The following is a 27,364-nucleotide window of genomic DNA, read 5'->3' as shown; positions in this document are numbered from 1 at the left end:
TGCCACAGTGAAGTGGCACATGATGCTCCCTACACCAACGAACTCTTTCTCGGCGATGGTGTGTTTGAAGTGTGATGCATTTAACAGGCTCCCAAGCATACAAACCAGCCAGATGTAATCGCTGCGAAGTGGGTCTGGCAGAAACGCATGTGCCGCTTGCAATGTCTGCAGCGATCTGCCTAGGAGTGAGGTGTGTCTTGGGGTTGGGTTGTTTGGGGAAGGAGACCAGACAGCGAGGTCATCAGTCTCATCGGATTGGGGAAGGAGGGGAAGGAAGTCGGCCGAGCCCTTTCAAAGGAACCATCCCGGCATTTGCCTGAAGCGATTTAGGGAAATCATGGAAAACCTAAATCAGGGTGGCCGGACGCGGGATTGAACCGTCGTCCTCCCGAATGCGAGTCCAGTGTCTAACCACTGCACCACCTCGCTCGGTCGAGGTGTGTCTTTCTTTTCGCCACAAGGTCTACGCATCGATCCTCTTGCAATGTAGCGGTCTGTCTAGGCCATCGGCATGCTCTCATGTAGCATTTACACCTTCAGCGGCCTATTTCGATCGCGAGATGAGACTTTCTAACACACACGTTACTGTGGTCACGGTAGTGATACTTTGACCCGTTTCGAAACGTCCAACTGCTCATCCACGATCGTAAGCACTCAAATGAAGTCTTGCAGACACGTTGCTGTATCACACGGAATGTCGCACTAATCAGTTTCACGACAACCTACACCAAACACCGTACTGTATGAACTATCCAATGCACATAGAGCAGTCGTACACAGGCTTCGATGCAATTAACACGTCTTGCCCTGTACATTTTCTTTTACTAGCATTGATCGGATGGTCCTTTTCAACTGTCGGTTGTTCTGTAGCAGTTGACGTGAAAACAATTAAGCAATAATTTCGTAACTTTCAGGCAACTGGAAGTCATAACTACCCGTCACAGCTGTGTTGTTGACACACTGAAAAATGTGTAACATGCAACTTTTGTGAATCGTCACTATCTTGCAGGATAAAAATAGTCCATTGAGTTGCAGTTATATAAAACGTTGATCTGTATTGATATCTTTGATGGCTCAGATTCGTTCATCAGAACTTTATAATATGGTCCATTGAGTTGTAGTTATATAAAATGTTGATATGTATTTATCTTTTTGATGGCTCAAATTCATTCATCAGAACTTTATAATATGGAGCTTTGAGTTTAGATTTGTAAGTGAGTGAATACAATTGTTTGCTATTGCTGATTTATTTCGCCGTTTTCCTTGAATGTAAACATATTCCATGTCACACTGCTTATCACATAGTAATTCTTTCATTCTCATAGCTCTTAAAATTAGATTCATGTCCTTATCACTCACAACAAACAGTGTATATATACCATAACTTCACAGAGCAGATTCGAAACAAAACTTATCCGAGCAGAATCATAACCACAACAACCTTACTCCTATCGCATCATCTTACGACCAGCGACCATAATCCACCAAAGATAATTTTCAAAGAGGTTACATTGCTCTATGCTGTGACATTATCATTGTACATTAGAAAATTGGAGAATCATGCATTATTGTGAAATGTAATTTGCATCAACTTTAATTACTATTTTTGTCCCGTCTGTTTTAGTGACTAGCTTTCTGTAGTGTACATATTTTTGTATAAAAGCACGCCGAATATTTTCATAACTATCCAACAGGATAAAGAAATAGATAAAGATGCTTAAATACAACGAAAAAACTGAGCTCCCTAACAAAAGCCGAGAATCGCGTAAACATCAACCAAAAATGGTTTCGGATGATTGATTAACAGTGAGGTTGGCATCGATAGAATCAGTCTGGGAAAGAGAATATCAGCCTTTGTTTGTTACAAAATGTTCTGAAACATACTGGTGGTTCAAGTCGTGGAGTTTCGGAAGAGACAACGGGGGATATCAGACAAGCGTTTCTCAGAAGCCCACTTAACTGAATTGGGCAGGCATCTAGGCAGCTTACTACACTGAGCAATGTTGCATTGTCTAGTACACAAGCATTTTCGTTTATATGCTTACAAAGCACAAATTCTGCAACATATGATGCCCAACGACGAACCATACCGACAACTTGCTACCGATATGATGCAGCGTATTGACATAAATGTGACCTTTATGAAAAAAAATATTTATTCTGAGATGTATTACGAACGATTAATCGGCATAATCTTCGGGCTTGGGGCTCGCAGCATTAGCACATTATCATTGACCATGTTCGTGATAGCCCTAAACTGAAGGTCTGGTGTAGGCTAATCCACGACAGAATTGTTGGACCGTTTTTCTTTGCAGAAAACACAGTGAACGAGTTACTGTATATGGACACGATGGAGCAGTTTCTATACTTTCACATACAAGACTTGCAACCCAACATCATCTTTCAACAAAATGGAGCTCCGCCGCATTGGTCAACGGCTGTTCGCAAGTTCCTGGATATGAAATTTAGCTATCGCTGGCCTGGCCACGACGTTCCTCCGACATTACCCTGCTGCATTTCTTCGTGAAAGAGCGATTTTATGCGACCAAAGTGGACGATATTCCTATATTAAAACATCGTATCACTGACGCGATTGCAATTGTGAGGGGACATGTTATGAAGAACATGAAAACAGTCTTGATAGCCTTTGTGATGCTAATGGTTCATATGTAGAAGTGTACTGACGATTATTAAATAAATTCTTTGAGATGCTCTAGCACATGGTGCAATTTCATTATCATATCTACTGTGGTTTCTTTTCCTTGGCGTTTGAAATGTGGGAAGTTTGAAAGGGGCACCTTGTGTATGCTCTCTTAAGTTTTGAATTTTTTTACAGGTTTCAGAAGTAAAAAGGAGGCACTTCTAACATTAAAGTTTTCGCACGTAAATACTCGTACGTTACATTTAATACTGATTTAGGGTACTTGTATGCTCAATTTATGACTGCGTCTCATGAAATATTTACAATACAGTTGACCCTGATAATATTAACCAGCCTCCTTTATTAGTATGAAGGTCCATCTGTGCTGCACGGCGCTATATTGTTTACGTTAGGCAACTATCCATTATGAAACGAGCCATTTCCCAATTAACAGCTTAAACTGTCCATCAGAGTTAGTTCACAGCTCTGAAATGTTACAGCTTTTGTTCCACCTATTCATTACTCGGTCTGCCAACGGCCTTGCCACTCCGCTTCCCGCCCAATCACCGTAGTTAAGCAACATCGGGCCCAGTTCTTGGATGGGTGTCCATCCAAGGAAAACCGGGTGCCGTTGGCTAAGGGACACACAAATCGTCGAAGTGGCGTCCAACTAAAAGACTTGCACCAGGCCAGTGTGGCACTGTCATTTATCATTCGGTCTGTACTGTCACCAGTAAAACTATCGGTTATGCAAATCGAAGGAAGAAGGCGAGAAAGGAAAGAAAAGGGGACGGTTTACTGACAACAGCTGTATCAAGATTTTGTGCGGCATCCGCAGCGACGAACGAAAATGTGTGCCGGACTGGGATTCAAACCCGGGATCTCCTTTGCATGCGACGTCAAAAGCTGAACATGAAGAGCTAGAGAAAACGTATGAGGATATTGAACGGGTAATACAGTACGTAAAGGGAGATGAGAAGATAATAGTCACAGGGGATTGGAATGCAGTTGTAGGGGTGGGAGTAGAAGAGACGGTTACAGCGATAAGAAGGAGAAAGATTAATTGAGTTCGGCAATAAATTTCAGCTATTAACATCGAATAATCTGTTTAAGAAGTACAAGAGGAGGAGGTATACTTGGAAAAAGCAGGAAGATATGGGAAGATTTCAGTTAGGTTACATCATAGTTAGACATAGATTCCGAAATCAGACACTCGATTGTAAGGCATACGCAGGAGCAGATATAGACCCAGTCATAATTTAGTAGCGATGAAGAGGAGGACGAAGTTTAAGAAATTAACCAATGGAAGTACTACTGAATGAAGTTCTCTAAGTTTATAGATATTGCAGTAAGGAATGGCTCATTAGGCAGTTCAGTTGAAGAGAAATGAACACCTCTAAAAACGGCAGTCACATATGTTGGAGAGAAAAATATACGTACAAAAAAGGCAAATGCGAAGAAACCATGGATAATGGAAGAAATGCTTCAGCTAATCGACTAGAGAAGGAAGTACAAAAAAGTTCATGGAAATTCAGGAATACAGGAACACAAGAAGCTAAGGTCGAAGTGGCTGCATGTAACATGTGAAGAAATCGAAAAAGAAATGATTGTCTGAGTTACTGACTCAACATATAGAAAAATCAAGAGAGCCTTTGGTGAAATTAAAAGCAAGGGTGATAATATTGAGAGTGCAATGGGAATTCCACTGTTAAATGTAAGGGGAGAGCGGACAGGTGGAACGTGTTCTGGGGTAACATCAAACACTGGCACGTCGGCCTGGAACCTCACAGTAGAGGAGGCTGTGAGACGACGTCAGCCGATAGAATGCTGACTAGGACGACACCACGGCAGGAGTGAAACCTATACGAAGAGAATATAAGCGCCGCTTCAGCTAGCCTTGACCGTACTAGAAGAGCCGCACTAGAAAAGGAGTCGTCTTCGTGACTCTTTAGCCGTGAATTGTGATCTGTATTAATTGTCTGCTTGGAAATTGTATATATCGAAGGACATTAATTATTTGCATGTCGCCAACTGCTTGCGACACCTCTTTGTAAAATACAAAGTTAAGTGTTGTCAATTCAATTTACTACAATAAACACCATAAATAAGATTTGCTTGTATGTTGTCTAGCTATCCGAAAAAAACAGTTTCCTAGGCACCCTATATTAGACGAGTGGGCAGGACACGACAGAAAGAGCACATTCAAGGCTTCTATGAGAGGGAAGAGTTCTCTGGTGTGATAGAAGAAGAAACAGGATTCGATGAAGAAGAGACAGGGGATCCAGCATTAGAATCAGAATTTAGAATAGCTTTGGAAGACTTAGGATCGAATAAGGAAGAAGGGATAGATAACATTCAACTCGAATTTCTAAAATCGTTGGGGGAAGTGGCAGCAAAACGACTATCCATACTGACGTGTAGAATGTATGAGTCTGGCGATAGCCGGTCGTGGTGGCCTTGCGGTTCTAGGCACTACAGTCTGGAACCGCGCGACCGTTACGGTGGCAGGTTCGAATCCTGCCTCGGGCATGCATGTGTGTGATGTCTTTAAGTCAGTTAGGTTTAAGTAGTTCGAAGTTCTAGGGGACTGATGACCTCAGATGTTAAGTCCCATAGTGCTCAGAGCCATTTGAACCATTTGAACCAGTCTGGCGATATACTATCTGACTTTCGGAAAAATATCATCCATACAATTCCGAAGACTGTAAGGGCTGATTAGAACGAGAGTTATCGCACAACCAGCTTGATAGCTCACACATCCAAGCTGGTGACAAAATAATATACACAAGAATGGAAAAGCAAATTGAGGACTTGTCAGATGACGATCAGTTTGGCTTTAGTAAAGGTAAGGGCACCAAAGAGGCAGTTATGACGTTGCGGTTGATAATGGAAGCAAGACTGAAGAAAATAAAGACAAGTTCATAGGATTTATCGACCTGGAAAAAGGCTTCGACAATGTAAAATGGTGAAAGTTGTTCGAAATTCTATGGAAAATAGGGGTAAGCTGTAGGGAGAGACAGCTAATGTACAACATGTACAAGAGTCAAGGGGGGAATGATAAGAGTGGAAGACCAAGAATGAAGTTCTCGGCTTAAAAAGGGTGTAAGTCAGAGATGTAGTCTTTCGTTCCTATTGTTTATACATCGAAGAAACAATGATGGAAACAAAAGGAAACTCCAAAAATGGAATTAAAACTCAGGGTGAAAGGACACCAATGATAAGGTTCGTTGATGACGTTACTATCCACAGTGAAAGTGAAGAAGAATTATAGGATCTGCTGAATGGAATGAAGAGTCTAATGAGCACAGAATATGGATTCAGATTAAATCGAAGTAATGTGAAGTAGCAGAAATGAAAACAGTGAAAAACTTAACATCAGAACTGATGGTCATGAAGTAGATAAAGTTAAGAAATTCTGCTACCTAGGCAGTCAAATAATCAATGACGGAAGGAGCAAGGAGGACATCAAAAACAGACTAGCACTGGCAAGAAGGACACTGAAACTTCCTGGCAGATTAAAACTATGTGCCGGACCGAGACTCTAACTCGAACTCGAACTTGGTGCAGCACTTGCCCACGAAAGGCAAAGGTCCCGAGTTCGAGTCTCGGTTCGGCACACAGTTTTAATCTGCCAGGAAGTTTCATATCGGCGCACACTCCGCTGTAGGGTGAAAATCTCATTCTGGAAGAAGGACATTCTTGCCTAAGACAAGTCAACTGTTGTCAACATTAATTTGCAGAAGAAATTTCTGAGAATGTGCATTTGGAGCACAGCATTGTATTGTAATGAAGCATGGACTGTGGGAAATCCGAAACACAAGAGAATCTAAACATTTGAGATGTGGTGCTACAGACGAATGTTGAAAATTAGGTGGACTGATAAGGTAAAGAAGAGGGGGTTCTGCGCAGAATCGTCGATGAAAGGCATGTATGGAAAACTGAGAAGAGGTAGGGACAGAATGACATGACATCTTTTAAGACATCAGGGGATAATTTCCGTGGTGCGAGAGGGAGCTGTGTAGGGTACAAAATTCCGGAGGAAGACACAGATTGGATACATCGAGCAGAGGGCATATGTTGCAAGTGCTACTCTGAGAGGAAGGGTTTGGCACAGGGGAGAAGTTCGTGGTGGGCCGCATGAAACCAGTCAGAAGAATTATGACTCAAAACAAAAGTACATATAAAATTTTTATCAGTTCTTGAGGAGAGACACGGATGACTCAACTGGAACGATGTTGTTCATGAAAAGGAAGGGGTTCGGCATCGAGCTGAAATTTTGACGAATTCCAAGAGATCAAGACAGCAGGAACACTACTTGTGTTTACTTTTCTCCTGTGTTTTTCTTCCTTTTCCATATTAAATGGTGAGATTCGTAAGAAATGAGTTAAATCTGCATATTTCAAGTTATGTGCAGGTAGATACAAGGAAGTCCAACGGAAGCAGTGGTAAATTCACAACCATAGTACTTCTCAGTTGCACATCCCATTGGTGCAGAATTTATTGGATAGTCTCCCTGATGTCACATCACCTGCTGAGCTGCTGCAGGCATTCACTGGAAGTAACAAGCGCAAAGGAGGAAACAGACGTGCGCTCCACGTGCTGAGGTGTGGTGAGCGCTCAGGTTGGTTGGGTGGCGTTCAGCAGATCTCGGGAGACGGCTTGTGTTGTATTTGTGATTCAAGATGGACAACTGAGAGACCGTGCGAGTTTCTGTGACATTTTGATACTGGCAGTCTGGTTCAGTCAGTACACTGACCACTCGACAGTATTCTTGTTTAACCAGTCACCGTCAGTGCCAAGCAGCGGCCAGGACAAGTTTTGAAGTGAGAAAAATGTACTACGTGTTAAGCCTTTGAAATTAAGAACAGGAAGGCCTGCTTAGACCTCTGGGGTTAGGTCATTATATAGCAGAATCGAGATATCACGAAATGAAATACTTTTGACGTGAGCAAAAACAGAATAATTAAACTTGTTTTAGCTGGCATATGGACTACTGCTGTTCAATCTTAATATCCCTATCTGACAGGTGGATCTTTGTCAGCAGTGTTACATGCTGTCATTTCCCGAGACACTGCGGAGAGATTCGATCTTAATTAGGACACTGGCCCTCAGTTTAACGTTCAGGAAGTGCACGCCACCATTGCGATCCTCCTGCGACCAAGTGTTAGTGGTTAAAATCTCTTACACCGCCAAGATTCCGCTGTCATTATTTAAGGCATCTTCTAAATAAGAGAAGAAACAATTAATGTTCTGTGACCCAACAAGTCCGTGTGGGCAGAGGTCCTGGCTATGGCCCACGTGGCAGCAGGATGGCACAGTGAACACATCCAAATAGTATTTTGTTACTTTAAATCCGTCTTGATTGCAAATTTTTTATTTTATTATTCATATGACCGGTTTTGGTTCATTCAGAACCATCTTCAGATCTGATATTTAAGTTACAGGAGTAACTCCTGTAACTTAAATATCAGATCTGAAGATGGTTCTGAATGAACCGAAACCGGTCATATGAATAATAAAATAAAAAATTTGCAATCAAGACGGATTTAAAGTAACATTATAAAATCACTGATTGCTGTTATCCCATAAGGCATTATGTCTGTTTTTGCAAATAGTATTTAGCGTGAGCGGATGCATTAATTGCACGCCGCAACCGAGAAACAGGATCAGGAACTTGAAGACGTCCCACCAGTATAGCACTTGCTCTGTTTCCGGACCTCGCAGCGCTTTGCTTGTCATTCATCTTCCGTCACAATGTGTATCGACGAGTTCGACAGGTTGTACGGGAGGGTGCTGCAAAATAATGCCTCCTAATATTTTTTCATTCTGTTCTCAAAGCTGGCTGGGGTATTGCATGTTGTGGATATTACTCGGTCTACTTTCCCGCTTCGCTGACGCTAGTAGCTACTTCCTGCAGCTAGAGGCCTCCGAATTGTAGCCTATAACATGGTGGCGAGCAACGTAACTAAGCCGGTGCATAGAAGCAGCGTGCTGTAATCTAGTTCCGAATTCGTAGAGTTGGTCCATGTATGGAGCGCCCTGTCCTTCAGCGTGACAAAGCCAGAGCACACACAAGCACTGCGACATCTGTAACATGGTTCACCGTCACCGATCATCCTTCATACACTCCCGACTTGGCCCCGGCCAATTTTCGTCTCTTTTCCAGACTTAAAGAACACCTTCGAGGACTTCACTTTCATAGTGATGAAGCTGTGGACGGAGGGATGAGGTTGTGGCTCCGTCAACAAACTCAACAGTCCTGCACTGACGGTATCTACAAATTGGTCACTCGTTGGGAGATGTTTGTTTGTCGCGTGAGTGACTACGCTGAAAAATAAACATGTAGACATGACGAATACATATGTAGAATGTTAATAACTTTTGTTTTATTTAAAAACCTTTAAGAGCTTTCACATAAAACATTCGGAGGCCTTACGTTTCAGCACGCCCTCGTACTTAGAGAGTCATGTATCCCAAAAGAGTCGTATCTTCCAAAACTGAAGATTCTGTGTTGCAGTACGTTCTTCCCTCGTTCGTCATCGAATGGTAAATGTGGAGTTTCGATAATGTGACCAAAACGCAGCTGAATGGAGCAGCTCGTGGGAACCTTCTGGATAAAGTCACCACTATGGACTGACAGTGGACCACATGTTCCCCTAGGCACGTGTGCACACTCTTCCTTTCCTCTGTGTTTCAACCACTTACGTAACACTTCACATCTGCACTTCCGTGAAAAGGAAGGGACGAACGTATGACAACACAGCAACTTCTATTTCGAGATAAATGGCAATGTGAGTACTGCACTGGTTGACATACAGGGTGGTTCAGCTGGCCCTACCGATGTCGTTCTATGCAAGACGCGGTGTTATATCTGGCATTATTTTCGTATTCTCGCGCTCGCTACGAGCAAACTATGAGTCCTACAGAAAGAATAACGAGAACCTTTCTGTATGAAATGTAATGTAGATAAGTTTTTTGCTGGGATAACGTTTCTCTGAAGGCCTGGGTTTTCAAGTTATTCAAGAAAAATGCACACAGGTGACCTTAAACAACACCTGCACACCCACACTCATCCTTCACCAGTCAGGATTTCTAGTATGTTGTTCGTGGCAGTCCCTCCTACCACTGTTCAAAGATTTCTGACTAATCTGCATCTACATCCATCCTCCACAAGCCACCTGACGGTGTGTGGCGGAGGGTACCTTGAGTACCTCTATCGGTTCTCTCTTCTATTCCAGTCTCGTATTGTTCGTGGAGAGAAAGATTGTCGGTATGCCTCTGTGTGGGCTCTAATCTCTCTGATTTTATCCTCATGGTCTATTCGCGAGATATACGTAGGAGGGAGCAATATACTGTTTGATTCCTCGCTGAAGGTATGTTCTCGAACTTCAACAAAAGCCCGTACCGAGCTACTGAGAGACTCTCTTGCAGAGTCTTCTACTGGAGTTTATCTATCATCTTTCGCGATTACTAAATGATTTGATAACGAAGGGCGCTGCTCTCCGTTGGATCTTCTCTATCTCTTCTATCAACCCTATCTGGTACGGATCCCACACCAGTGGGCAGTATTTAAGCAGTGGCCGAACAAGTGTACTGTAACATACTTCCTTTGTTTTCGGACTGCATTTCCTTAGGATTCTTCCAATGAATCTGTCTGGCATCTGCTTTACCGACGATTAATTTTATATTGTCATTCCATTTTAAATCACCCCTAATGCATACTCCCAGATAATTTATGGAATTAAGTGCTTCCAGTTGCTGACCTGCTATATTGTTGCTAAATGTTAAAGGATCTTCCTTTCTATGTATTCGCAGCACATTACCATTCGTCAATTCGTTGCAGATCCTCCTCCATTTCAGTACAATTTTCCATTGTTACAACCTCTCGATATACTACAGCATCATCCGAAAATAGCCTCAGCGAACTTCCAATGTTATCAACAAGGTCATTTATATATATTGTGAATAGCAACGGTCCTACGACACTCCCCTGCGGCACACCTGAAATCACTCTCACTTCAGAAGACTTCTCTCCATTGAGAATGACATGCAGCGTTCTGTTATCTAGGAACTCTTCAATCCAATCACACAATTGGTCTGTTAGTCCATATGCTCTTACTTTGTTCATTAAGCGACTGTGGTGAACTGTATCAAACGCCTTGTGGAAGTCAAGAAACACGGCATCTACCTGGGAACCCGTGTCTATGGCCCTCTGAGTCTCGTGGACGAATAGCGCGAGCTGGGTTTCACACGATCGTCTTTTTCGAAACCCATGCTGATTCCTACAGAGTAGATTTCTAGTCTCCAAAAAAGTCGTTATACTCGAACATAATACGTGTTCCAAAATTCTACAACTGATCGACGTATAGGTCTATAGTTCTGCACATCTGACTACACGAACTGCTCCCGAGATTCGACCTTCTTTGTTCTCTATTGATTGGGCTATTATGCCGCCAGCACAGTCGGCTATATCGTTAACTCGTGAGGATAACGACTTCTGTAAACGTTCTGCTAAAACTAATTACGTTGACAATTTGATCCAAACTTTATCCTTACAAGCATAGCAATTTCGTAGTCACCTGGCCTGACAAATACAATGATGTAATTGTTTATATTATACTGTCAAAAATCACAAAATTGTTAGGTAATGCTTACACAGACCTCAATTTTACAATTTTCATGTGCTATATTTAAACTGGTGGCCTAACAGGGCCAATCAGTGAACACCAAAGAAGTTCCAATGTGGGAATTAATTCATGCAGTCGCATGTTGTATTACAGCGGTAGGAGGGAGTGCCACGAACAACGTACTAGATATCCTGGCTGGTGTGGGATGAGTGTGGGGGTGGAGATGTTGTTGAAGGTCGCCTCTGTACGTTCTTCTCGAATAAGCTGAAAACCGAAAGTATCCAAGTACAAAATTTAACACATTAAATTTCCTACTACTAGGCCCAGTCCATTTTTACTGTAGGAGTAGGAGTTTGCGTGTAGTGAGGGACATAATACGAAAATGTCTCGGGTGGTTTTTGAAGACGAGATATGAGGTAGTGGGTTGCACAAAACGAATTCGGTAGGCCAGCATGTACACTACTGGCCATTAAAGTTGCTACACCAAGAAGAAATGCGGATGATAAACGGGTATTCATTGGACAAATATACACTCCTGGAAATGGAAAAAAGAACACATTGACACCGGTGTGTCAGACCCACCATACTTGCTCTGGACACTGCGAGAGGGCTGTACAAGCAATGATCACACGCACGGCACAGCGGACACACCAGGAACCGCGGTGTTGGCCGTCGAATGGCGCTAGCTGCGCAGCATTTGTGCACCGCCGCCGTCAGTGTCAGCCAGTTTGCCGTGGCATACGGAGCTCCATCGCAGTCTTTAACACTGGTAGCATGCCGCGACAGCGTGGACGTGAACCGTATGTGCAGTTGACGGACTTTGAGCGAGGGCGTATAGTGGGCATGCGGGAGGCCGGGTGGACGTACCGCCGAATTGCTCAACACGTGGGGCGTGAGGTCTCCACAGTACATCGATGTTGTCGCCAGTGGTCGGCGGAAGGTGCACGTGCCCGTCGACCTGGGACCGGACCGCAGCGACGCACGGATGCACGCCAAGACCGTAGGATCCTACGCAGTGCCGTAGGGGACCGCACCGCCACTTCCCAGCAAATTAGGGACACTGTTGCTCCTGGGGTATCGGCGAGGACCATTCGCAACCGTCTCCATGAAGCTGGGCTACGGTCCCGCACACCGTTAGGCCGTCTTCCGCTCACGCCCCAACATCGTGCAGCCCGCCTCCAGTGGTGTCGCGACAGGCGTGAATGGATGGACGAAGGAGACGTGTCGTCTTCAGCGATGAGAGTCGCTTCTGCCTTGGTGCCAATGATGGTCGTATGCGTGTTTGGCGCCGTGCAGGTGAGCGCCACAATCAGGACTGCATACGACCGAGGCACACAGGGCCAACACCCGGCATCATGGTGTGGTGAGCGATCTCCTACACTGGCCGTACACCACTGGTGATCGTCGAGGGGACACTGAATAGTGCACGTTACATCCAAACCGTCATCGAACCCATCGTTCTACCATTCCTAGACCGGCAAGGGAACTTGCTGTTCCAACAGGACAATGCACGTCCGCATGTATCCCGTGCCACCCAACGTGCTCTAGAAGGTGTAAGTCAACTACCCTGGCCAGCAAGATCTCCGGATCTGTTCAAAATGGTTCAAATGGCTCTGAGCACTATGGGACTTAACAGCCATGGTCATCAGTCCCCTAGAACTTAGAACTACTTAAACCTAACTAACCTAAGGACGGCACACAACACCCAGTCATCACGAGGCAGAGAAAATCCCTGACCCCGCCGGGAATCGAACGCGGGAACCCGGGCGTGAGAAGCGAGAACGCTACCGCACGACCACGAGCTGCGGACATCTCCGGATCTGTCCCCCATTGAGCATGTTTGGGACTGGATGAAGCGTCGTCTCACGCGGTCTGCACGTCCGGCACGAACGCTGGTCCAACTGAGGCGCCAGGTGGAAATGGCATGGCAAGCCGTTCCACAGGACTACATCCAGCAACTCTACGATCGTCTCCATGGGAGAATAGCAGCCTGCATTGCTGCGAAAGGTGGATATACACTGTAATAGTGCCGACATTGTGCATGCTCTGTTGCCTGTGTCTATGTGCCTGTGGTTCGGTCAGTGTGATCATGTGATGTATCTGACCCCAGGAATGTGTCAATAAAGTTTCCCCTTCCTGGGACAATGAATTCACAGTGTTCTTATTTCCATTTCCAGGAGTGTATTATACTTGAACTGATATGTGATTACATTTTCACGCAATTTGGGTGCGTAGATCCTGAGGAATCAGTACCCAGAACAACCACCTCTGGCCGTAATAACGACCTTGATACGCCTGGGCATTGAGTCAAACAGAGCTTGGATGGCGTGTACAGGTGCAGGTGCCCATACAGTTTCAACACGATACCACAGTTCATCAAGAGTAGTGACTGGCGTATTGTGACGAGCCTGTTGCTCGGCCACCATTGACCAGACGTTTTCAATTGGTGAGAGATCTGAAGTATGTGCTGGCTTGGGCAGCAGTCGAACATTTCTGTATCCAGAAAGGCCCGTACAGGACCTGCAACATGCAGTCGTGCATTATCCTGCTGAAATGTATGGTTTTGCAGGGATCGAATGAAGGGTAGAGCCACGGGTCGTAACACATCTGAAATGTAACGTCCACTGTTCAAAGTGCCGTCAGTGCGAACAAGAGGTGACCGAGACGTGTAACCAATGGCATCCCATACCATCACGCCGGGTGATACGCCAGTATGGCGATGACGAATACATATTTACAATGTGCGTTCACCGCGATGTCGCCAAACACGGATGCGACCATCATGATACTGTAAACAGAACCTAGATTCAGCCGAAAAAATGACGTTTTGCCATTCGTGCACCCAGGTTTGTCGTTGAGTATACCATCGCAGGCGCTCCTGCCTGTGATGCAGCATCAAGGGTTACCACAGCCACGGTCTCCGAGCTGATTGTCCATGCTGCTGCAAACGTCGTCGAACTGCTCGTGCAGATGGTTGTTGTCTTGCAAACGTCCCCATCTGTTGACTTAGGGATCGAGGCGTGGCTGCACGATCCTTTACAGCCATGCGGATAAGATGCTTGTCATCTCGACTGCTAGTGATACGAGGCTGTTGGGATCCAGCATGGCGTTCCGTATTACCCTCCCGAACCCACCGATTCCATATTCTGCTAACAGTCATTGGATCTCGACCAACGCGAGCAGCAATGTCGCGATACGATAAACCGCAATGGGGATAGGCTACAATCCGACCTTTATCAAAGTCGGAAAGGTGATGGTACGCGTTTCTCCTCCTTACACGAGGCATCACAACAACGTTTCACCAGGCAACGCCGGTCAACTGCTGTTTGTGTATGAGAAATCGGTTGGAAACTTTCCTCATGTCAGGACGTTGTAGGTGTCGCCATTGGCGCGAACCTTGTGTGAATGCTCTGAAAAGCTATTCATTTGCATATCACAGCATCATCTTCCTGTCGGTTAAAGTTCGCGTCTGTAGCACGTCTTCTTCGTGGTGTAGCAATTTTAATGGTCAATAGTGTATATTGTTTGAAGCAAATGTTTAGTTACTTGACAAATCTACATCTACATCTACGTTGATACTCCGCAAGCCACCCAACGGTGTGTGGCGGAGGGCACTTTACGTGCCACTGTCATTACCTCCCTTTCCTGTTCCAGTCGCGTATGGTTCGCGGGAAGAACGACTGTCTGAAAGCCTCCGTGCGCGCTCTAATCTCTCTAATTTTACATTCGTGATCTCCTCGGGAAGTATAAGTAGGGGGAAGCAATATATTCGATACCTCATCCAGAAACGCACCCTCTCGAAACCTGGCGAGCAAGCTACACCGCGATGCAGAGCGCCTCTCTTGCAGAGTCTGCCACTTGAGTTTATTAAACATCTCCGTAACGCTATCACGGTTACCAAATAACCCAGTGACGAAACGCGCCGCTCTTCTTTGGATCTTCTCTATCTCCTCCGTCAACCCGACCTGGTACGGATCCCACACTGATGAGCAATACTCAAGTATAGGTCGAACGAGTGTTTTGTAAGCCACCTCCTTTGTTGATGGACTACATTTTCTAAGCACTCTCCCAATGAATCTCAACCTGGTACCCGCCTTACCAACAATTAATTTTATATGATCATTCCACTTCAAATCGTTCCGTACGCATACTCCCAGATATTTTACAGAAGTAACTGCTACCAGTGTTTGTTCCGCTATCATATAATCATACAATAAAGGATCCTTCTTTCTATGTATTCGCAATACATTACATTTGTCTATGTTAAGGGTCAGTTGCCACTCCCTGCACCAAGTGCCTATCCGCTGCAGATCTTCCTGTATTTCGCTACAATTTTCTAATGCAGCAACTTCTCTGTATACTACAGCATCATTCGCGAAAAGCCGCATGGAACTTCCGACACTATCTACTAAGTCATTTATATATAGTGTGAAAAGCAATGGTCCCATAACACTCCCCTGTGGCACGCCAGAGGTTACTTTAACGTCTGTAGACGTCTCTCCATTGATAACAACATGCTGTGTTCTGTTTGCTAAAAACTCTTCAATCCAGCCACACAGCTGGTCTGATATTCCGTAGGCTCTTACTTTGTTTATCAGGCGACAGTGCGGAACTGTATCGAACGCCTTCCGGAAGTCAAGAAAAATAGTATCTACCTGGGAGCCTGTATCTAATATTTTCTGGGTCTCATGAACAAATAAAGCGAGTTGGGTCTCACACGATCGCTGTTTCCGGAATCCATGTTGATTCCTACATAGTAGATTCTGGGTTTCCAGAAATGACATGATACGCGAACAAAAAACATGTTCTAAAATTCTACAAGAGATCGACGTAAGAGATATAGGTCTATAGTTTTGCGCATCTGCTCGACTACCCTTCTTGAAGACTGGGACTATCTGTGCTCTTTTCCAATCATTTGGAACCCTCCGTTCCTCTAGAGACTTGCGGTACACGGCTGTTAGAAGGGGGGCAAGTTCTTTCGCGTACTCTGTGTAGAATCGAATTGGTATCCCGTCAGGTCCAGTGGACTTTCCTCTATTGAGTGATTCCAGTTGCTTTTCTATTCCTTGGACACTTATTTCGATGTCAGCCATTTTTTCGTTTGTGCGAGGATTTAGAGAAGGAACTGCAGTGCGGTCTTCCTCTGTGAAACAGCTTTGGAAAAAGGTGTTTAGTATTTCAGCTTTACGCGTGTCATCCTCTGTTTCAATGCCATCATCATCCCGTAGTGTCTGGATATGCTGTTTCGAGCCACTTACTGATTTAACGTAAGACCAGAACTTCCTAGGATTTTCTGTCAAGTCGGTACATAGAATTTGACTTTCGAATTCAATGAACGCTTCACGCATAGCCCTCCTTACGCTACCTTTGACATCGCTTAGCTTCTGTTTGTCTGAGAGGTTTTGGCTGCGTTTAAACTTGGAGTGGAGCTCTCTTTGCTTTCGCAGTAGTTTCCTAACTTTGTTGTTGTACCACGGTGGGTTTTTCCCGTCCCTCACAGTTTTACTCGGCACGTACCTGTCTAAAACGCATTTTACGATTGCCTTGAACTTTTTCCATAAACACTCAACATTGTCAGTGTCGGAACAGAAATTTTCGTTTTGATCTGTTAGGTAGTCTGAAATCTGCCTTCTATTACTCTTGCTAAACAGATAAACCTTCCTCCCTTTTTTTATATTGCTATTAACTTCCACATTCAGGGATGCTGCAACGGCCTTATGATCACTGATTCCCTGTTCTGTACATACAGAGTCGAAAAGTTCGGGTCTGTTTGTTATCAGTACGTCCAAGATGTTATCTCCACGTGTCGGTTCTCTGTTTAATTGCTCGAGGTAATTTTCGGATAGTGCACTCAGTATAATGTCACTCGATGCTCTGTCCCTACCACCCGTCCTAAACATCTGAGTGTCCCAGTCTATATCTGGTAAATTGAAATCTCCACCTAAGACTATAACATGCTGAGAAAATTTATGTGAAATGTATTCCAAATTTTCTCTCAGTTGTTCTGCCACTAATGCTGCTGAGTCGGGAGGTCGGTAAAAGGAGCCAATTATTAACCTAGTTCGGTTGTTTAGTGTAACCTCCACCCATAATAATTCACAGGAACTATCCACTTCTACTTCACTACAGGATAAACTACTACTAACAGCGACGAACACTCCACCACCGGTTGCATGCAATCTATCCTTTCTAAACACCGTCTGTACCTTTGTAAAAATTTCGGCAGAATTTATCTCTGGCTTTAGCCAGCTTTCTGTACCTATAACGATTTCAGCTTCGGTGCTTTCTATCAGCGCTTGAAGTTCCGGTACTTTACCAACGCAGCTTCGACAGTTGACAATTACAATACCGATTGCTGCTTAGTCCCCGCATGTCCTGACTTTGCCCCGCACCCGTTGAGGCTGTTGCCCTTTCTGTACTTGCCCAAGGCCATCTAACCTAAAAAACCGCCCAGCCCACGCCACACAACCCCTGCTACCCGTGTAGCCGCTTGTTGCGTGTAGTGGACTCCTGACCTATCCAGCGGAACCCGAAACCCCACCACCCTATGGCGCAAGTCGAGGAATCTGCAGCCCACACGGTCGCAGAACCGTCTCAGCCTCTGATTCAGACCCTCCACTCGGCTCTGTACCAAAGGTCCGCAGTCAGTCCTGTCGACGATGCTGCAGATGGTGAGCTCTGCTTTCATCCCGCTAGCGAGACTGGCAGTCTTCACCAAATCAGATAGCCGCCGGAAGCCAGAGAGGATTTCCTCCGATCCATAGCGACACACATCATTGGTGCCGACATGAGCGACCACCTGCAGATGGGTGCACCCTGTACCCTTCATGGCATCCGGAAGGACCCTTTCCACATCTGGAATGACTCCCCCCTCGTACCTGACTCACGCCTCTCGCCTATTACACGTCATTATTTATTCAACGACTTGTGCTTCTGTAGTGATTCTACAAATATCGATTGCAATAAAATGCAGAGTCTTCCAGATAAATGATGGGCGGTAGTACGGAAACATTTCCGTATTTTAAAATACATTTTATTCGTTTTTAGCTTTTCGAGCTGAGGATCTCGTGGTTTTAATGAAGACGGCAACGGCCACACAGCCTCTGCAGCACAAGCCCGCAGGGTCGCCATTGCGTCAGACAGGAGAGCGGCTGGACCCGCAGCGGTTTGCCGCCAAGGCCGCTGCCGCTGCCGCCGTCCCGTCCATTCTCGTGCCGCGCTGTCTGCTCTGCTCTGCTCTGAGCTGCTGCCCTGCTCTGCTCACCGGAGCCGTGTGTGAGCGCCGCCGCAGCCCGTGTTGCGTCACCCGCGGCCCAGGAGCTGCGACGCTCGCCCGACGGGAGATTACTTTCGACAAGACTGACGCGAACCACCGAGCAACCGTAGACACCAGCCCCTTCCCTTTCCTGTGTAATAGCTCTGATATGGGCAAGCACGATCTACCGATAGAACCTAACGTGAGAAAGTGACGATAATGCGAACAATTTTAGAGGAGGAGGAGGGGGAGGAGATTAGTGTTTAACGTCCCGTCGACAACGAGGTCATCAGAGACGGAGCGCAAGCTCGGGCGAGGGAAGGATGGGGAAGGAAATCGGCCGTGACCTTTCAAAGGAACCATCCCGCCATTTGCCTGAAGCGATTTAGGGAAATCACGGAAAACCTAAATCAGGATGGCCGGAGACGCGATTGAACCGTCGTCCTCCCGAATGCGAGTCCAGTGTGCTAACCACTGCGCCACCTCGCTCGGTAACAATTTTAGACAAACAGTTTATAATGATTAGATTAGATTAGTTTTTCGTTCCATACATCCGTGCTGACAGGATCCTCGTGGATGCGGAACATGTCAATTTTTTTTAAAGCTAAAATAACAGTACTAATAGTATGAGTATACAGGGTGTTACAAAAAGGTACCGCCAAACTTTCAGGAAACATTCCTCACACACAAAGAAAGAAAATATGTTATGTGGACATGTGTCCGAAAACGCTTACTTTCCATGTTACAGCTCATTTTATTACTTCTCTTCAAATCACATTAATCATGGAAAGGAAACACACAGCAACAGAAATTACCAGCGCGACCTCAAACACTTTGTTACAGGAAATGTTCAAAATGTCCTCCGTTAGCGAGGATACATGCATCCACCCTCCGTCACATGGAATCCCTGATGCGCTGATGCAGGCCTGGAGAATGGCGTATTGTATCACAGCCGTCCACAATACGAGCACGAAGAGTCTCTACATTTGGTACCGGGGTTGCGTAGACAAGAGCTTTCAAATGCCCCCATAAATGAAACTCAAGAGGGTTGAGGTCAGGAGACCGTGGAGGCCATGGAATTGGTTCGCCTCTACCAATCCATCGGTCACCGAATCTGTTGTTGAGAAGCGTACGAACACTTCGACTGAAATGTACAGGAGCTCCATCGTGCATGAACGACATGTTGTGTCGTACTTGTAAAGGCGCATGTTCTAGCAGCACAGGTACAGTATCCCGTGTGAAATCATGATAAGGTGCTCCATTGAGCGTAGGTGGAAGAACATGGGGCCCAATCAAGACATCACCAACAATGCCTGCCCAAACGTTCACAGAAAATCTGTGTTGATGACGTGATTGCACAATTACGTGCGGATTCTCGTCAGCCCACACATGTTGATTGTGAAACTTTACTATTTGATCACGTTGGAATGAAGCCTCATCCGTAAAGAGAACATTTGCACTGAAATGAGAATTGACACATTGTTGGATGAACCATTCGCAGAAGTGTACCCGTGGAGGCCAATCAGCTACTGATAGTGCCTGCACACGCTGTACATGGTACGGAAACAACTGGTTCTCCCGTAGCACTCTCCATACAGTGACGTGGTCAACGTTATCTTGTACAGCAACAACTTCTCTGACGCTGACATTAGGGTTATCGTCAACTGCACGAAGAATTGCCTCGTCCATTGCAGATGTCCTCGTCGTTCTAGATCTTCCCCAGTCGCGAGTCATAGGCTGGAATTTTCCGTGCTTCCTAAGACGCCGATCAATTGCTTCGAACGTCTTCCTGTCTGTCTCGATACAAATGTACCCCGTCACGGCTATTGCCCCGTGCTTATCCACACACCAAATGGGCGTCTGCCAACTCCGCATTTGTAAACATTGCACTGACTGCAAAACCACGTTCGTGATGAACACTAACCTGTTGATGCTACGTACTGATGTGCTTGATGCTAGTGATGTACAGCAATGAGTCGCATGTCAACACAAGCACGGAAGTCAACATTACCTTCCTTCAATTCGGCCAACTGGCGGTGAATCGAGGAAATACAGTACATACTGACGAAACTAAAATGAGCTCTAACATGGAAATTAAGCGTTTCTGGACACATGTCCACATAACATCTTTTCTTTATTTGTGTGTGAGGAATGTTTCCTGAAAGTTTGGCCGTACCTTTTTGTAACACCCTGTATACAGTACATCATTTGTTGCTATTAAAAAATTCGTCAATGGTGTAGAACGAGTGGCCACTAGTAAGTCTTTCAGGCTCCTTTTAAACTGATCTTTATTTGTAACTAAATTTTTTATGTTTGCTAGCAAATTACTGAAGATGATTGTTCCTGAGTAGTGGACTCCTTTTTGAACTGAAGCAAGTGCTTTTAAGTCCTTGTGCAGATCATTTTTGTTCCTGGTATTGTTTGTAAGAACTGAGCTGTTTGTTGGAAAAAGAGATATATTATTTAGGACAAATTTCATTAAGGAGTAAATATACTGAGAGTTAGTAGTTAGTATACCCAGTTCTTTGAAGAGGTTTCTACAGGACGTCCATGAATTTACTCCACAAATATGTATTACACGCTTTTGGACTCTGAAAACTTTTGTTTGATTTGAAGAGTTACCCCAGAATATTATACCATATAACATTATGGAATGAAAGTAGGCAAAGTGTACAAGATTTTTCATTTTTATGTTGCCTATGTCTGCTAACACTCGAATTGCAAATACAGGTTCGTTAAGGCGTTTCTGCAGTTCTGTGGTGTGCTCCTCCCAACTGAATTTATTATCAAGTTGTAATCCCAGGACTTTAAGACTGTCAACCTCTTCTATCTGCTTTTCTTCATACTTTATGCATATACTGGGTGGAAACCTCTTACAGGTTTTGAATTGCATATAGTGAGTCTTTTCGAAGTTTAATGTCAGTGAGTTGGCTTTAAACCATTTATTAATATCCATGAAAATATCATTAGCAGATCTTTCTAAAACTAAACTCGACATACTATTTATTGCAATACTTGACGTCTGCAAACAAAACGAACTCTCCTTCTGGCAGTGTAACTGATGAGAGATCATTAATGTACACAAGAAAAAGCAATGGTCCTAAGATGGATCCTTATGTGACACCAATGTAATTTCTTCCCATTCTGATGATGTCTGATGACATATTTCACTAGTCCCTTGCGCTGACACCCTTTGTTTCCTGTTAGCGAGGTATGACTTGAACCATTTTGCAGCACTGCCCGTGACACCATAGAATTCTAATTTATTTAAAACGTTATCCTGACTTAAGACGTGAACCTCTCCACAACATCCAGTGGAGAGAATTCAAAGGACGTTATTTTCGCCTGCTGGCGGTTATGAACAGCTGCCCCTTTGGAACTTTTCGACAGTGGGTGGCCTTCGTCATCAGCTACTCGTAATTTTCATTTTAACTACTAAACAAAAATTTCATATAAGTTGTGTTAACTACAGTTACCTAAAATTTAAATCTTTCCCGCCGTATAGACCTATAAAATTTCAGGGGAACTGCCGGATGTCACTAACTTGCTGCCACGATATTTCCGCGCTGAATTTTCTAGCAATCTTAAGGCATATACTAGCGACAGTATACGGAGCCCTCTTATTTGAAACACCGCTGGCGTATGAGTTCAAATCGTTCATATGGCTCTAAGCACTGTGGGGCTTAACATCTGACGTCATCAGTCCCATAGACTACTTCAACCTAACTAACTTAAGAGCATCACACATATCCATGCCTGTGGCAGGATTCGAACCTGCGACCGTAGCAGCGCATGAGTAGCGTACCCAGTTGTCGCTACGCATGAGTCGCTTTAGTGCTTTAGTGCTTTCATCAGAATTTAAATGTTTAAAGTGGCCCATAACATAATTACAAATTTCTGAGAAAAGAAAATTTTTTATATAAAAGTTTAAGTACTGACTAACAATACAAGACAGAGACAGTACTTACATGTCACGTATAAAATAAATAACAGGCCACAAGAGCTTTAGTCACTTTTTTTTAAAAAAAACATCTGTAAAGCCACTGGTAGCAACGGACTGAGGTTCCCGCGTTAACAAGTGCGGGCAGGTGAACATGACACCAAGATTGCCATCTGGTAGCCGTATATGTAAGTAGGCTACTTAACGTTTAAAATAGAGACAGCTGAATGTTAGAATGAACAGCATTTAGTACTTGAACTCACAGGCAAAGTTTTATGTGACAACAGCAGACATGGTAACATTTTGCTTATGTAAAAGCATAGAAATACAGTTTGAAAACTGAAAACTGATTAACAGTACAAAAAGAAGCAGTACTTAACCTCACGTATAAAATAAATATAAAGCGAAACAGCTTTAGTTACAAATTAAGTAAAATGTGTGGAAGGCGAGCCACTACGGGCTGTTAGTGTTTTACAACTCCGCACTACACTGATAGTTAATTCTCTTCCGGTTACTTCCAAGCCGATATTTATCGATCATGTAATGCTGTGCTCGAAGCACAGCTTTCACTATATTCCTCCTCAGTTCCATACTAATACTTGATGCCAATACAGCTACCTTCCAGCAGAAACTTTATTTGCCTGCAACATTATTGTACTCCAACCTTCTTTGTCGTGCCTCCTAGATAGATTAATTCTTTCGTTTCTTCTAGTACTGTATTTTTAATCATCGTTCTCTAGCACTATTTATCTGTAACTTTTGTGCTCCAGTAATTATAGTGTTCATTGCACTGTGCAACTCATTAGTATTCTTTACGTTAGAGCAGAGTATGTGTATCTGTTCTTCGTCCATTGCCATTCCTATTATACAATTTTATTGCCCCACTTCTTACGTCAGCAATAAAATTTTCTTTCATTGTCCTTCATTGCCCCTTGAAAGTGCGAGTTAAACACACTGATAACAAGCTGTAACCCTGCCTTACACGTGTTACATGTTTCCTAACACTTAATTCCCATTATTATTCTTGCAGTTTTATTACTCCCACATCTCTTTTGCAAACATAGTAGATTGATCATCTGTTTTTGCATTTTACCACCACTTGCATGAGGATTTTGAAAATCTCGTTCCACCTCCGATTTATATTCTGAGTTATTCTTGTTATGATTAATGAGAGTCAAGCCAGTGTCTAATATCCAGTAATTTACTCGACTGGTAACGGGCGTGCCCATTATTTTCCTTAACCTGTGGACTGTCTATCAGACATGTACGCTTACAATACACGGCTATGTCAATGACGAAACAAATGATAGCCGGGAGTGCATGTCACGAGACATCCTTGTTTACGGTCGGTATATGACCACAATTCAACACACAGTATTCTCTTAGCACAGTCATTTAAAGTATAACGTAGCAAATGTAATTAGACGAGCATAAAGCTTCATCGGAAACGAATGGGTGTTATGTTATGCATCGTAACAAGAAGGATGTTTATGGATGAGTTTTTCTATTTGGACTGACAATAGAGCGAAAAGCATTTTTGAGAAAGAGGAATTTGTTAATATGTAACATCAATATAAGTGTTAGGAAGTCTTTTCTCCGGTATTTGTCTGGTGTGTAGCCTTTGTGGAAGTGAAACGTGAACGAGACAAGAAATATGGTGCTAGAGAATAGTGCTGGAGCTTAGGTAGGTAGTTCGATTAGCAGACGAGGAGGTACTCAGTGGAATTGGGGAGAAACGAAATTTATGGAACACACGTGGAGGCATCAAGGAGTCATCAATTTGATAATGGGAGTTCAAATGGATGTAGGTTAAAGTAGTGATTGTCGTATAAATGGAATTCTTTGGAATAACGAATTCCATTACGCATTCTACAGAGTCCCCCAGAAAAATATATACATTCTTTGTCAGGCTCTATCGAGATATCGATATTGTCGTTCGATTTGAGTTACGAGTGTGTTGTAGTATGGTCTTTGGCTGAACAGATGTTAGTTCTTTCATCTCGGTATTGAGAAAACAAAATGGATGGAGCACGTTTGACATTCGAGTAACGAAAATGTATTGTCAAGTGGTTTTTCAAGTGTGATAATGCTGTTGAAGTACAACGCCAATGGAGGCGACAGTTTGAAATAGGACACCCAACCCGCCTAACAATTAAACACGTCATTGACAAGTTTGAACTGCATGGAACGATTTGTGATATTCACTAAGGAAGATCTGGAAGACAGAGTACAGCTACAAGTGTGCTTCGTCGGCTCTCGTGTTGGAAACGTTTGTTAATTCTCCACAGAAGTCTGCCACGCAAGTGGGAGTTAGTAGTACAAGTGTACGACGAATTCTGAAAGCTGCAAAGTGTAAAGTTTACATTCCACGATTACTGCAGGGAAACGTTTGTTAATTCTCCACAGACAGAAGTCTGCTACGCAATGTGCATGTGAAGTTAACAGTACAAATGTACGACGAATTCTGAAAGCTGCAAAGTGTAAAGTTTACATTCCACGATTACTGCACGGAAACGTTTGTTAATTCTCCACAGACAGAAGTCTGCTACGCAATGTGCATGTGAAGTTAGCAGTACAAATGTACGACGAATTCTGAAAGCTGCAAAGTGGAAAGTTTACATTGCACGATTACTGCAAGTGATTAATGATGACGATCCTGATCGCCGAATGCAATTTTGCGAATGATATCAGCAAATGGTAACTGATGAATAATTTATAACAAAGGTAGTGTGGAGTGACGAGGCACAATTTAAACTTAATGGAACCGTGAATCGGCATAAAAGTGTGTACTGGGCACCGGAAAATCCGCATGTCTATGAGGATAAAGCGGTCAGTCTACCAGGGCTTCATGTGTGGTGTGGACTGTCATCTAGGACCCTTTTTCTTTGATGATACTGTCACTGGAGAAGTGTACCTGGAAATATTACGCACGTCAATTTTGCCAGGCATACGTGTGCTTTATGGAGCTGTTGAAGATTTCTTCTACCAACAGGACAGGGCGCCACCACACTACCACCTAGCCGTACGAGCTTTCGTGGATGACAATTTTCCGAGTCATTGGTTGGACGAAGAGAGCTCATTGAGTTCCCTCCACGGTCGCCAGATCTAACGCCTATGGACTTTTAGTTGTGGGGAACAGTGAAAGATAACGTCTAAACATTCTGCGTGGTGTCTGTTTGTTCTATATCGTGTCTCCCTACCACTTTCGCACAACGATACTCTGAGCGTGTTTTTTAGGGAATTGACTAGTTTGAACCTGGGACCTGTTGCTGGTAAGGAGACGTCAGACCACACATGACATGTAAAATTCAGAAGAGTTCAGTGAGACTAGCGATGATATAACCAAATACTTAATGATTTCAGCGTCAGCTCCACTGCACTCCCTGTAAAGGAATCTTAATACTAACTAAATTTAGTGGAAGGGGTTCAAGGCTTTCCTATTTTTAGTTAGCTGGTAAAATAACGTCGAAAACGCAGTTAAGTTTACCATTGGAAATTTTATTCTACTCACAAAACATCGTTTATAAATTGCATTATTGATAAAACGAAATGTTTTAATACAGGATGGTAAAAACCAATTGCGTTCAACAAAAATGTGAACGAATATTCCCTGAATGGGTTTCCAAGTTCTACAATGGATTGAAGGATGACCTATGCCATATCACATCTATAATCTAGGTTTAAATTAAGTTTCACAAGGGAGAAAACTATCAAAATGGTCTACAGTGACCCTCAATTATCTTTAATTACTTATCTAACTTGTCGTAAATTACAGTGGCTGATGTGCTTCTCAATAACTATGTAACAGAAAAATCATCGCGTTTCGGATTTTTACTTCAAGTGGCAAACACCATGAGCTTTAATTGACGATCGACACCAGTATTACGCAAAAAGGGGATGTAACAGATGAGACTTCTGCAGTTCTGAGTGAAGCCTTATGTGCTCAAAAATGCGGCATCGCGTGGGTTCATTACCTTGTCGGTGTTCGTCAGGGGGCGGCGGCCAGCACAGCTCCGCTCACCTCGCTGTCTCGGAAGCAACTCTCCTCCTAACTTCTCCTTACTACAATTTACCGAAGTTGGTTTTAAAAAAAACTATCTGGCTGTGTTTTCCTCTGACCAATCAGGGTCTCAATGTTAACCTTAAGCTCCACCTACAAAAATTCTGTCCATCCAATGAGAAACGTGATACGTTTCGTGGTGGGGCAATGTTTTTAAAGTTTGCAACGTAACAGAGACGCGAAAAAGTCTCACGCTAAAACTTGCGGGTGGTGTAGCCCTTTTAGCGTTATCGTAAGATCTATACTGTTCTTTTGGAGGGCTCTAGCTTTTAACATGGGCTGGGGGGTGGTCCTAACGTAACAGAGACGCGAGAAAGTCTCACGATAAAAACTTGTGGGTGGTGTGGTCGTAGCGGATAGCTGGCGACGTGGGTGTCCGTCCCTTATCGTAGGGCCTTCTCGCTTAACACGGTTCTGCTCTCGGCTTCTGTTCTCGTTTCTCTCTCGGAACTACGTCTGTCTCACGGTGGGAAGGTATGACATGCATTTAGGCATTCTTGTGTAGTCTGTGGTATTCCATTTGCTCACTCGTTACTCGTATTACTTTGGTTAATTTAATGTCACGATTTATTCGGAGCTATGTGACATACTACTGGATTTGCTTATCATGTCAGGGTTTTCATGGAAGGTGTTGGATTTGGCTGACACCTTACAAACGCCTATCGACTGAAGACACGCACTCTGGAGGAACTTCGCCAGGAAATTACTGCGAAATGTGCAGCGATGTCTACTGTAACACTGACTGACGTAGTTGCGGCGACCAGTCATCTTTCTATTATTTGTACAACCGCCAACGGTGAACATTTTGAACATTTAAAGTAACCATGTGCTAAACTGAAGG

The sequence above is a fragment of the Schistocerca americana genome, chromosome 4 (assembly GCF_021461395.2).
Source record: "Schistocerca americana isolate TAMUIC-IGC-003095 chromosome 4, iqSchAmer2.1, whole genome shotgun sequence".
NCBI classification, from domain to species: Eukaryota; Metazoa; Arthropoda; class Insecta; order Orthoptera; family Acrididae; genus Schistocerca; species Schistocerca americana.
Note: the sequence above shows the minus strand (reverse complement) of the source record.